Source organism: Tenrec ecaudatus, chromosome 3 (assembly GCF_050624435.1).
Source record: "Tenrec ecaudatus isolate mTenEca1 chromosome 3, mTenEca1.hap1, whole genome shotgun sequence".
NCBI lineage: Eukaryota > Metazoa > Chordata > Mammalia > Afrosoricida > Tenrecidae > Tenrec > Tenrec ecaudatus.
In genome coordinates this window covers 152,447,145-152,460,002 of record NC_134532.1, presented here as the reverse complement: position 1 = coordinate 152,460,002, position 12,858 = coordinate 152,447,145, and positions in this window count along the sequence as shown.

Below are 12,858 nucleotides of genomic sequence, written 5' to 3'. Positions count from 1 at the left end.
GATGTACACCCATTCCTCATTTTTTTTTCACTATCTCAACCAACGTTTGAGATTTATGATACCAGTACAAAATCTACTATCAGACTATTTTTTTCCTTAATAATATGCAGCTGGCAGTAGCTAATGCCAAGGTACAAGGTAAACATAACATTGACTATGATGACTAAGGTTAAGTTATAACACTGGCTGTGATTGTTAAGCTAAAATTTTATCCTTCATTTTCACATAATGCTGGTTTCCCCGTAATGATTTGGTTTTTTTAACCTAACCATATTAGATGTCTAGGTAATTATCATCCACTTGAGAGCCAGATTTTTATCCATAAACCCCTTGTGATTTTTAATTACTTTTTATAATTTATAACTACATATAATTTTATCACTATAACATAATTTTATCATTATACCACAATTATATAATAATTATATAATTATATATAATTTTATGGTTATAGGAGTAACATTATAATTACTCTTTTATTTACTTCTCTGTGTTCAAAAAAAAAGTCTCTTTCCAAAAATTGATTTTCTTTCATTTATTGATTTATTTCCAAAAAGGCACACAAAGTAATATATATTTATGGTCAAAGGTAAGGAAACAAAGTATGGAAATGTTTTCTACCAGTGGTCTAGAACTACAAAATGGAAGGGTGGTTAGGTGGAGAAAGGATACAATAATATTTAGCATTGTTTTGACTAAGGTTTAGGTATATAATCTAATAGCTGTGTTAGGCTGGGTTAACTAGAGAAACAAATCCAGGGGCATATATATATATATATATATATATATATATATATATATATGAGCTTTATTTCAAAGAGTAATTGTATATTAAGAAAACATCCCAGCCCAGTCCAGATGTGGTCCATAAGTCAGAAATGAGTCCATATGTCTGATATTAGTCTATAAATTTCTCTTCAGATTCACATAACATGCAATCATGCTGAATTCAGGAAGATTACAGGCTGGTGGGTGGAAAGTCTTGTGGATCTTGTGGTAGTGGAAGCATCTCTCCAGGGTTTTGGCTGCCATCAGCTTGGCTCCATGTGGTTTATCAAAAGGAAATGAAGCAGAGAAAGAGGGTGGCCTGCCTCTTATGATGGTGTAAATGAGAGAGAGAGAGAGAGAGAGAGAGAGAGAGAGAGAGAGAGAGAGAGAGACCCAAATCCTCATGAAACGGCCATGCTCACAAGGAGGGACGATCAGGCTGAGACCCAATTGACAGGCTAGACCCCACCCCTTCATTCTTTTATCAAATTGGCACGAACTTGTGTAACTACCACAATAACTAAATGGAGAGATAGTCATTTTGTACCCAAAGGACTACAGGGCACAAGAAGCAAAGCTTAGTTAGCAGTATCTATAGGCAATAAGAAGTGAAATCTGTTTGAATCTCAAACAAGAGGCTCCGTGTGGTCCTTTGGGGATTGTTAGGATTTGAATGGTCCACCCCAAACAGTTTGAAGTCTTAATCTCTGTACCTGTGAATTTGGGTCTGTTTGGAAATAGGAGTTGCCTTTTGTTGTATTCATAATACGCTACTGGAGTAGGACGTAGGCTAAAGATACTCTCTTTTGAGTAATGTCATAAACAGCAGAATGGACAGAGGCATATAGGGGTAAACAAATGCCACCTGAGTATACATTGAGGAGAGGCTGGGTGGGGCCCAGGTCTGAGCTCCTTGGGTTCTACTAGGTGGAAAGAGAACATAACTCCACTCTTCTCAAGGGCTATTCTTTTGAGGTAAAGGTCAGATATGCCTTCACCTTTTAACTTGCTTTATCCTTACTGACACCAATCCCCTACTACTTCTCTGCTGGGATCTATAATCAGTTACCATGGCCACATAGAACTCACAGATGATACCCATGATTATGGATCTGGAAAGTTAAGTTATCCGTCAAGGTAAAAAATGTTAAGAACACAGTTCTTTTGTTCTCAGTGTTCTCAGCTATACATACAGGTGTACTTCTCTCTGGTTCTCAGCCTCTCAGTCACATGGCCCTTTGACCTCTGTCCTGCTTTGGAAATATTACAAAGCTCCCTTAGCACTGACAAATGCCTAAAGACATCCCATTCTGCAAGCCAGCTTCCTGCCCAAGGCATCCAGCTTTACCTTTTCTGTGGAACCAACTCATTGCCATTGAGTTGATGTCAACTCATAGGAACCCTATAGGTCAGAGTCACACCACTCACTTGGATCTCCACAGATACTTCTATTATAGAAGCCTGAAGCCTCATCTTTCTCTCAGGGAGTGGTGAATGCTTTGCACCTTCTGACCTTGTAGACAGCACTGCTAAACATAACCCAGTTTTACTTGTGAACTTGGTGATTGCTCCTACTGGGATGCCATTTCCATCACAGAAAGAATGCTGTGGGGTTTTTGTTGCAATTTCTCCAGAATTTTGAATAATATCAATCCTCTGGCACCAATCAATAAGTGTCTGTGACTGGATGGATGAATGACTGGCCAATGAGGAGAGTGGCAGCAGTAAGTCGTCCTCCCAGAGCATTTTCTATGATGTCGAGCGCTAACTGTGCTTTCTCTCAAGAGCCCTCCTGAAGTGTTTGAAGTCCTGTTATGTCTCTGTCACCATTTATTCAAATACATTTTGTTATAAAAAATAATCAATCTAATTTTTAAATCCAGTTTCCTTTATTTTTATTAAAATTAATATTTGTCCCTGTTTTACTGATTATATGATGCTTTTTTATTGGCCACTCTTACAGCAATAAAAATTGTTCACATCTTAAATATCATGACTGTGGTTATAATTCCATTAGCAGATGAATGGTCTTTGTTACATTAATGAGGCAGGATTCTTGTAGGATCTGTGGTGTTTATACTTTAAAAGCTATAAAAGGGTCAGATGAAGCAAGCAGGGCTTGAGAAAGATGGATGCGAAGCCACCCGGAGATCTCCAAGGAACAGCACCTAGAAGCAGCCAAGAGATGGGTTTTCTCCTACAGCTGACTGAATTACAAGCTGTCTCCTGCAGCTGAGGTCAGAATGGAGACTTTAAGCCTCGTGAACTGAAAACACACACACACACACACACACACACACACACACACACACACACAAACCCAAACAACAATCAAAGGAACAATAGACCAAGAACCAGTGAGCATAATAAACATATATGCACCTAATGAGAGACCTGAGAAATTTGTAAATCAAACACTCCAAAAGATGAAAAAAGAGATCACAGGCTCAACAATTGTAGTTGGTGACTTTAATACACCACTCTGAAAAAGACAGATCATTGGGAAATAAACTTAACAAGGAGGCTACAGATCTAAGTAGCACAATTGGATGACTTGACTTGAAAGATATTGTCAGCGCTTTCCACCCACATACAAAGACATTCACATTCTTTTCAGGGCCACATGGCACATATTTGAAAATAAGACCACATGCTGGGACACAAGTCAAACTTGAGTAAATTCAAGCACATAGAGATTATGCAGACATCTCTCTCCTATCACTGTGCCATAGAGCTGAAAATTAGCAGGACAATGAAGAAAACAAGGGCAAACAATTGGAGGATGAACTATTGCAAAAGGAGTGGGTATTGACCCAGGTCAGATAGGAAATCAGGAAGTTTCTAGAAACCAATGAGAATGAAAATGAGACTTACCCAAACCTGTGGGATAGAGCAAAGGCATTTACCAGAGGAAGACTGAGCAATAAATGCACACATTAAAAAAGGGAGACTCATGGATGGTATGCTGGCACAAAACTTACACTGATTAGAGCAGAGTCAACAGAACAACCCTACTCATAGCAAGAGGATATATATAATAAAAATACAGGAGAGGGAAAGCAACAAAATCATGGAAAAAACTAATGAGGCTAAAAGTTGGTTCTTTGAAATAATTAACAGAATTGATAGACCATTGGCAAGCCTAACCAAAGAAATAAAGGAACAAATGACATTAGCAAGGATGAGAGATGAAACGGGATATTACAATGGACCCTAATGAAATCAAAAGGATAATTACATGGTACTATGAAGGTCTATACTCTGACGAATTCAACAATTTGGAAGACATGAACAAATATTTGGAAACACAATCCCTCCCTAGACTATCCCAGATGGATGTCAACAACCTCAACAGACCCATAGCAATGGAAGAAATAGACAATGTAATCAAGAGATTACCAACAACAAAATCCCCCAGGCCAGATGGCCTCACAGGAGATTTCTATCAAGCATTCAGGGAAGAACTGACACCAAATCCTATACAAACTCTTCCAGAACATAGAAAAAGACAGAAAACTCCCAAACTCTTTCTATGAAGCTATTATAACTCTGATACCTAAAGTGGACAAAGATACCACAAGAATTGAGAACTATACACCAATATCCCTAATGAACATTGAAGCAAAAATCCTTAACAAAATATTGGCCAATAGAATACAAAAGCATATTAAAAAAATAATTCACCATGACCAAGTAGGATTCATACAAGGGATGCAGGGATGGTTCAACATACAAAAGACCATCTGCATTATTCACCACATTGGCAGGAAAAATGATAAGAACCACATGATAATATGGGAAGATGAGGAAAAAACATTCGACAACATCCAACATGCATTCCTGTTTAAGACACTCAAGAAGATAAGAATAGAAGGAAAATTCCTCAATATTATACAAGTCATGTATGAAAAACCAATAGCCAACATGGTAGTGAACAGAGAAAAGACGAAAACAATTCCACTAAAAAGGGGGACCAGACAAGGATGCCACTTGTCCCCACTCCTATTTAACATCATACTGGAAGCCCTAGCTAACAACATAAGACAAAGGAAAGATATTAAAGATATTCAGCTGGGGAAGGAAGAGGCAAAATTATCATTATTTGCAGATGATATGATTCTATATATTGAAGATCCTTTAAACTCCACAAGCGGAGTGTTGGAATCAATAGAGGAATATGACAGAGCAGCAGGATACAAAGTCAACAAAAAGAAGTCTATTGGACTACTCTAACACATCAGACAAGATCACAGAAGAGACCATTAAAATGGTAGTACACTTTACAATAGCCAAGCACAAATTGAAATACCTAGGGATATGCCTGAATAACAAAATGAAAAATTTGTATGAGGAAAATTATAAAACACTACTTTAAGAAATCAAGAGTGGCTTCAACAAATGGAAGAATATCCCATGCTTGTGGATTGGCAGAGTCAATATAGTAAAGATGTCAGTTCTGCTATACAAGTTCAATGCAATCCTGATATGAATACCACCATCCTTCTTCAAAGGATTGTAAAAACTGATTAACAACTTCATATGGAGTTGCCCAGGATTATCAGAGAACTTCTCAAGAAGAAGGACAAAGTGGGAGGGCTTGCTCTACTTGATTTTAGTACGTACTGTACAGCCACAGTAGTCAAAACAGTGTGGTACTGGTATAATGACAGATATTCAGACCAATGGAAAAGAGCTGAAGATGCAGAAATAAAAACATCAGCATTCAAACAATTGAACTTTGATAAGGACCCCCAACATATTAAATGGGAAGCAGATGCGATGTTCAATAAATGGTGCTGGTAAAAATGGATATCTACCTGCAGAAAAATTAAGCAAGACCCTTACCTCATGCCATGCACAAGAATAAACTCAAGGTGGATCACAGACCTTGAGATAATACCCCAAACAATTAAGGCCATTAATGCGGGAATTGGGAGAAACCTGAGAAACTTGTCACAGGGAATACATATACTATCAGAAATAGGGAAGGATACAAATACAAAGGAGTCACAAATAGACAAGTGGGATATACTGAAGATAAGACACCTGTGTACATCAAAAGAATTCACCGAGAGAGCCCACCAACTGGGAAAACATCTTTAACAATGACACATCAGACAAAGGCCTTATTACTAAATCTACAATACTTTGCAAGCTTATAATAAGAGAAAAACTAATTGCCCACCGAGGAGGTGGGCAAAGGACCTGAACAGAAGTCTCACAGAGTCTGAAATCCGAATGGCCAATAAACATGAGAAAATGTTCCCAATCATTAGCCATAAGAGCAATGGAAATCAAAACAACTACGAGATACCACCTAACACCCTCAAAAATAGTCCAGTTCAAAAAATCAGAAAGCAACAAGTATTGGAGGGGCTGTGGTGAGATAAGAACTCTCATCCACTGCTGGTGGACTTGTAGGTATGTAGAGCCACTAGGGAAATCAATTTGGAGATTTCTAAAACAGATGAAAATTGAGCTACTATAAAACCCAGCAATCTCCCTACTGGTCATAAACCCAAGAAACAAACCACAGCCAGACATCTGTGCTTCAATACTCATTGCGGCACAGTTCACAATTGCAAGGAAATGGAAACAACCCAAATTTCCATCAACAGATGAATGGATTAAAAAACTGTGGTACATACATACAATGGAGTACTATGCATAGCTGAAAACAGTGATGAACGCACGAAGCATTATTGCAGCATGGGAAGAACTGGGGGAAATTATGCTAAGTGAAGTAAGCCAAGCACAAAAGGACAAGTATAGCATGAGTCTGCTGAGGTAAGTTTATATATATATATATATATATATATATATATATATATATATATATATATATATATATATATATATATATATATATATATATATCAAAGAAAGAACAGAAAAGTAAATGCAAAATGGGAACAGGGAAAAAGCTACTGTAAACAAACACTCCAGAGGTGAGGTCCAGGTAGTGTGGCCAGGGCCAGACCAAATCCAGGGATACATATGGCAGCCAACTAAAAAGGGACAGGGAGGGAGGAAAAGGGAAAGAAAAAAAAAAAAGAGATGTGTGATGGGGAAAAATGGCACTGACCCACCCAAGGGGAGGGTATTGTTTGTGTCTCCACAGGGAAAGAGGGACCAGATTAAAGCCAGTGCCAGACGAATACAGCGTGCTGGCAAGAGTGGGAGCCAGTGGAGGGCCTGAGGTCTCAGCCCCCATACCAGTACGTGGATAACTGCCCCTGCCCCCAGAAGAATTTTCTTTAGAGGACGGCATTGAAACTGCAACTAGGGAAGAGGGGAATGTCTGAGCAGAGCACATGGGAGCAAATGAAGGGGGAGGGAAAGAGAGTTGAGCACATCCTGGCCCACCAGGCCTGGAGGACAATATCCCCACTCTGAACAGCCAATTGACAGAGTGGACCATATGGCTGATCCCACTACGAGACACACCGTCCTTTGCTGGCCCAGGGCCCTAAGGGGAACAACACTGGAGACTCAGTCTCGGGACTGGCCAAGACTGACCCTGTGACATTGAGGCAAACCACTAATGGCATGCGGCAGAGCACCATGGGAGCAGAGCAGGAGTCCCCGGGGGAGTACAAAGGACAGATTCTGGGGCCACAGCGTGGCACCCCATAGAACCTGACTGAAGGATGCTCCTAGAGATCAAAAATCAGACTTTGATCTATTTACAGGGTTTTCTTTATTTTTAAAAATTTCTTTTCTTTTAATTAATTTATTCTTCTATGGGTCATTGGTTTTCTTTTTTGCTGCCATCACTGTGTTCTCATTCATTGCCTATCTTTCTATGGCTTGATTTGGGTGCATATTATTATCTCTACAGATCTATCTAGATAAGATAGGCTGGATGAATATACTGAAAAAGAACACAATGGGACCAATGGTTCTGGGGGGACAGGGGAGAGGGGGAGGCAGGGGTAAGGAGGTGGTGCTGACCAACTCAGAGTCAGAGAACAAGTGATCCAAAAAGGCAAGGAGGGTATAAGAGGCCTGGTAGGGATTCAGCAAGGGCAATGTAACCGAGAGAAATTACTGAAACCCAAATGAAGGCTGAGCATGATAGTGGGACAAGAGGAAAGTAAAAGGAAATAGAGGAAAGAACTAGGTGACAAAGGGTATTTATAGAGGTCTAAATACTGGCATGTACATATGTAAATATATTTATATAGGATGGTGGGGAGATAGATCTATGTGTATATATTTATTGGTTTAGTATTAAGGCAGCAGATAGACATTGGGCCTCCACTCAAGTACTTACTGATGCAAGAACACTTTTTTTCTATTAAATTGGCATTCCATGATGCACACCTTCCCGACATGATTGCTGAAGAAAAATGTGTGCATAAGCAAATGGGGTGAAGAAAGCTGATGGTGCCCAGCTATCAAAAGATATAGCATCTGGGGTCTTAAAGGCTTGAGGATAAACAAGAGGCCATGTAGCTGAGAAGCATCAAAGCCCACATGGAAGAAGCACACTAGCCTGTCTGACCATGAGGTGTAGAAGGGACCAGTTATCAGACATCAAAGAACTAAAAATAATATGAGTGGGTGCCCACCTTCCTGATACTATCACTGAAGACAAATGTGTGCATAAGCAAATGTGGTGAAGAAAGCTGATGGTGCTCGGCTACCAAAAGCTATAGCATCTGGGGTCTTAAACTCTTGAAGATAAACAAGCAGCCATCTAGCTCAGAAGCAACAAAGTCCACATGGAGGAAGCACACCAGTTTGTGTGACCATGAGGTGTTGAAGGGATCAGAGAACAAAAACCATATCGCTGTAAATGAGGGTGAGTGCAGAATGGAGACTCAAGCCCATTGGTAGGCAACTGGACACCCCTTTACTGAAGGGTTGTGGGGAGGAGATGAGCCAGTCAGGGTGCAGGGTAGCAATGATTAAACATATAACTTTCCTCTAGTTCTTAAATGCTTCCTCCCCTTTCCCCCACTATCATGATCCCAATTTTCCTTACAAATCTGGCTAGACCAGAGGATGTACATTCATACAGATAGCAACTGGAAACACAGAGAATCCAGGACAGATGACTCCTTCAGGACCAGTGGCGAGAGTGGCGATGCCTGGAGAGTGGAGGGGATGTGGGATGGAAAGGGGAACCAATTACAAGAATCTACGTATAGCCTCCTCCCTGGGGAATAGACAGCAGAGAAGAGGGTGGGGGAGTCATCGGACAGTGAAACATATGACAAAATAATAATTTATGAATTATGAAGTGTTCATCAGAGAGGGGGAATGGGGAGTGAGGGGGAAAATGAGCTGCAGATATTAAGGGCTCAAGTAGAAGGCAAATGTTTTGAGAATGATGATGGCAATAAATGTACATGTTCTTGACACAATGGATGTATGTGTGGATTGTGATAAGAATTGTATGAGCCCCAATAAAACGATTTAAAAACCAAAATAAAACATTTCTGCTCATTAAAGCCATCTAGGGGCTTTGGTCAAAGCATTGCTAAATAAGTTAAATTGGATTTTATACATAGGTGTGAGAGTACTTCTCTACTGTAATTAAAATATGGAATGCTTTTTTAATTTGGTAGAGGTTAGAAGTGGTTAGAGGTGCCTAGTAATAAGAATTAAAATTTCCTGAAGAACTCGGTTGGGAGAATTATGAATGTCAAAGGCAATTCTGATGAGCTCTCAGAAGGAAGTGAGGCAAGAAACACAGAGAACATCTCTATTATCTTAAATTGTACACATGGCACCAGCAACAGATTGTTGCTAAAAGTGTGGACATTGAGTGAACTTCTTAGGAAGGCTTCAGAATAATGAACATGTGATTGGGCATTGGAGGAGGAGTGATGCTTTTTATGTGTTGGCACACTACTGGTCTGAATCCTATGCAAAAGTTTGGTGGAAGGTCGAATTTATAAGTGATGAACTTGGGTATAGTGTTGAGGAGGCTTTTAAGCAAGAATGTTAAAAGGGCCAAATGGCTTCTCCTTGCTCCTCTTAGAAATATATGAAAGAAAAGATGGGTTAAAAGTGAGCTCTGTAAAGTAAAAATAGAATTTTAAAGATGTGGAAAATTTGACCGTATGAACTGAGGACATTTAGCTAAATATTATTATCTTGTTAGCAATTCAAAATTCTACTTTGCTAAAACACTAGAAAGAAGTAAAAGCAAAGTGAGCCCAACTCCAGAGATATCACCTTGGGAGATACAGTTGAGTGAAATGTGGATTCCTTTTGAGCAACAAAAGCAGAACGGGGTAAGGAAGCAAGGGGTATGGGATTGCAATGAGCAGTGATCAGGAAGTGTGTTTGTTTGGGGAGACTAGAGAAACAAATTCAAAAACACTTATATGTGTATAAGAAAGAGCTTTATATATAAGAGCAATTGAATATTGAGAAACCATCTCAGCCCAATCCAGAAGAAGTTGATATGTACAATATTAGCCCATCTGTCTGATACGAACTTAGACAAGACATATAATGACCACAAATGCAGGAAGATCACAGGCCAGTGGATAGAAAGTCTGTGGATCCAGCGGCAGAGGAAGCATCTCGGAATTGACAAGTGTCTCCACTTGGCTCTTTTGTCTCCAGGACTCTAACGTAGCTCCATGTGTTCTCTCAACAGGAATGTCTCCCAAGGAGTGAGCTAGTATCTTGCTTCCAGTGAGCTATTTTTCTCTTTAGCGCCTCCAGATGAGATCATCAAGCTGCGACCTGATTGACAGGCTAAACTCCACCCCTTCACTCTTAAATCTCAAATTGACAACAGATTATGTAACTACCACAGGGAGGATGTGGAAGTATGATTCTGGTGGTAGGCAACTCTTAACTCACTTAGCCACAGGGGTCCTTGCTGATGTTTTAAAGAGACAAGCACCCTTCATTGGCTAGATCTCTGCAGGGTTCTGGGAAAGAGAAGCTTTTCCCAGACTTGAACAAATTAAATTCTAGCAAACTCTTTAAAAGTAGTTACTTACACATCGAGGGCTCTCTCACAATATTCTCACATGACGAATTTAGAGAAACATAATCACTTAATCTGTTTAGTGGCTGTATTAGCCTGGGTACTTTAGAGAAACAAATTCACAGAAACTCATGTATAAGAGAGAGTTTTATGTTTAGGTTAAGTGTGTATCAAGAAAATATCCCAACCCAGTGCTGCCCAAGCCCACAAGTCCAACAGTAACCCATTAATCCCTATGTCCAGCACCAGTCCACTAAGTCTTCCTCCATCTCACAAAACAGACACAACAATGCAGACTGCAGGAGGAAAGCTGAGTCAGTGAACCTGTAAACATCTCAGCGCTGGCAGGGGATCTCCACACGGGTGCTCCAGCACCCAGGGCTGCATCGGGGTAGGTCCATGTGGCTTCTCCTTGGGGATGTCTTGCAGGAAGTCAGCCTTGCCGGCTGAAGCAGGGAACTGCTAAGGCAGTTGCACCCAGGTGCGACCATCAAACAGCAAGAGACCAGAGAACTCGAAAGGTGAGACTCACTGAGCCATTTATCCCTTGGCCCTTCAATTAACCCCACGTGTTTATCAGCCAGGATGGCACAATAAACTAACTAACTCAGTGGCTAATTTCTACGTTTGAACTAGGCTTTAATTCACAAGCCCTGTCACTCTTCAGAGTTCTAGAAATCTTCATTCCATTTGATGCGTTCCAAGTTCAGGATTTTAGACCTTTTACTAAGTCCAATATGGGTCTATTTTTATAGAAAATTTTGGTTATATGTCTTATTGAGTTTACAAATAAAAGCTTTTCTGTACATGAAAAAACCCTGATAGGGTTATGGTTAATTAAGAGCTATAATATAGATAGATGATAGATAGATAGATAGATAGGTAGATAGATAGATAGATAGATAGATAGATAGATAGATAGATAGATAGATAGATAGATAGATAGATAGAGTGAAAACAGCTGAAGTGGGGAATTTACATACCAACCCAAAACTAAGGTTAACTAAAATTCTGAAGGACTGTTAAACAAAGGAAATATGGTAAATAAAAACACTGAAAAGTTTCAGAAATAAAACTGATTTTAAATTCTCAGTTGTATTGTCCTTGATCTGGTAATTAACATTTACTTGAATTAGTCATGTTATAGTCATGATATAGGGAGGCAGATCCACTTCACTTAACTCATTTAAAAGACTATGATCATATTGCTAATTAATAAAATGTATTTTCTATCATTCACATAAAATTTTGTGGTGTTTTCATCTAGCAGCTTAGAATGCACCAAAATCTTTCACATGGTTTCGTCACACCAAGTGCTATATTTTACTAATTGAATATGACACACACATTTTAAATCAAGGAAAGCATACACTACTGTGAAAGAGTATCAAGTTAAAAGGTAAATCTTAATTGAGTTGGTAGGTAAATGGCTAGTGTGATAGATAGGTTTCTTGTGCCAACCTGGCCAACAGGAACATGTGGGATTAATCAGGTGGCAGTTTGGTTGGATGACAGAGACAAATAGTTCTGCAAGGCCCATCCCCCTCTCTCTTGCTCACTGGTGATCAGCGTGTGCTGGAGCGTGCATGCTGCTAGTCCTCTGCCTCAGCCTGCCAGCTACACTAGCTGTGGACCAGGCCAATGTGTGGAGCCTGTCGCTAGAGCCTCGTGCTCCTTTGAGATCTTCTTTGCCACCCTGCTGCTGTGTACATCCCTTGAGCTTCAGGCTGGATCTTGTTGCCTTGCATTGCTTGTGTTCAATATCCCATTCAAGTCTGCTTCACTAAACTCCTGAGCTACTGGCAGTTGGTAACCCGCCCTGCTGCTTGCTACCTGTGGGCAGACCTGCTTGCCTTGCTCAGGGAGGACTCTGCTATCTGCTTCTAGTATATTAACTGTTCAGTGAATTTAACTGAACCCTCTGTACTGCGGTGGGGACTAATTAGTGGTTATAGTCTTTCTTGTTGTATAAATCTATCTATCTATCTGTCTACCTACCTATCTATCAACTATAAATCATAAGTGTCATGGTTTTGTTTCTCTAGAGAACCCTGCCTAATACAGGTAGATTTAAAAGAACAAGTTAGCAATCAAAATCATTAAAATTATTTTATTAATTAAAATGATAAGCA